This window comes from Schistocerca piceifrons, chromosome 6, assembly GCF_021461385.2.
Source record: "Schistocerca piceifrons isolate TAMUIC-IGC-003096 chromosome 6, iqSchPice1.1, whole genome shotgun sequence".
Lineage (NCBI taxonomy): Eukaryota > Metazoa > Arthropoda > Insecta > Orthoptera > Acrididae > Schistocerca > Schistocerca piceifrons.
The window spans coordinates 174,579,793-174,581,253 of record NC_060143.1 but is presented as its reverse complement, the minus strand read 5'-3'; the positions used below and the strand labels follow the sequence as shown (position 1 = coordinate 174,581,253).

The 1,461-nt window shown below is 42.2% G+C and overlaps 1 non-coding gene across 1 annotated transcript; it reads left to right on the top strand.

Annotated features, from left to right (window-relative positions):
• The first annotated feature begins 300 nt into the window (after positions 1–300).
• Positions 301–374, top strand: Trnat-ugu. Its single transcript has one exon. It is a non-coding gene; the product is annotated as a tRNA-Thr (tRNA).
• Positions 375–1,461: the final 1,087 nt, after the last annotated feature.

The following is a 1,461-nucleotide window of genomic DNA, read 5'->3' as shown; positions in this document are numbered from 1 at the left end:
AGTAATTTAATATGCTTAGTAATATTTTAAAAATGCTTAAAATAACTGTTCTCAGCGCCAGACTGTATGACAAACAAAACAAAAAATTAAATAAATGATGAATAACTGAAATCCTCAGCTGCCGACAGGTGTTGTTGATATACCCCGATGTGGACAGCTGAAAAGCGTGCGCGAGTAATGAGTGAATGGGCAAATGTCTATAAGGTACATTACATACGTAGAATTGTGGACAGTTGGGAATGAGTGTCTCACGGGAAGCGTGCAAGGGATAAGTCCCTGCAGTTGCGCTATTCATCTGTGTCCTCGGTGGCTCAGATGGATAGAGCGTCTGCCATGTAAGCAGGAGATCCCGGGTTCGAGTCCCGGTCGGGGCACACATTTTCAGCTGTCCACATCGAGGTATATCAACAACACCTGTCGGCAGCTGAGGGTTTCAATTAGTCATCATTTATTCCAGGGAAAAGCTGCACGGTCATCAACAGTATTCTGTTCTTTCGAGAACAGTTACTGTCTTCGTATAAAAAATTAAATATCCCATAACACCAATGTTGTTATAGGTCTTCAAAATAACAATTCATATTCATTTTTTGCAATGCTCGCATACAAAATAAAGCAGCGGTGTCACTGTCTGCATCGCAATATGGCTCACCCACTGCGGGAGAAGCACTACGCCAAGTCCTCCCCATAAGTCTGTCAACACACTGTGTCTCCGACATGTTCGCCCTTCTTTTCCTGCCTTCATCATAGTTCACAAAGTCGACCTTTCATATTGGTAGTTTCTGTGAATTTTGTCTAAATGCCTAAGATGTTTGGTTAGCTCATCTTCCAATTTATCAGTGAACATATTTTTAAACCTGTCCCAAGATGGTACCATTCCCCTATTTTAAGAGCAGCAAAACGTTCTCCTAATGAGCTCTTCAGAACAGAAAAGTGCCCTGCTGCTTCACTGATACTGATGTCTCCAGGTAATACGCCATCAACAGCTTGTTTCATTCGTTTCTCCTCGTTCTGTTTTGGTTCCTTTGGAATTGACATTCTTACAGTAAGCCCCGAAAAATGAATGGCAGCTTCAGTATGTTTGTCTGTTGAACTCGTTCTCTGTCCGACGTTAGGCACAAGCTTAGCGTCCGGGGCTGAGATCATCACGATAGAGACTATTCATATTCAAATGGTAGTTTCGTTAAGAAGGAAAGGCTACCCGATTCATATTCATGAACATTTTAATCAATCGTTAGACGTACCAGAAAGTGGTCCAGAATTCCTATGAAGATTATCTGCATAGCAGTAGTAACAATGGGTGTTCGTTCAAGAAAGGATATCTCTCCACTGACAATGACTAAAGAAAAGTGGCGTGAATAACAACATGCACACTTGTTTCTCTACATCTGCAGAAGTCAGCTTCTGCCGTTTAACACGTAAATGGCTAAAACAAACCTGTCTAGCGTTGGGACCGGTCCACCG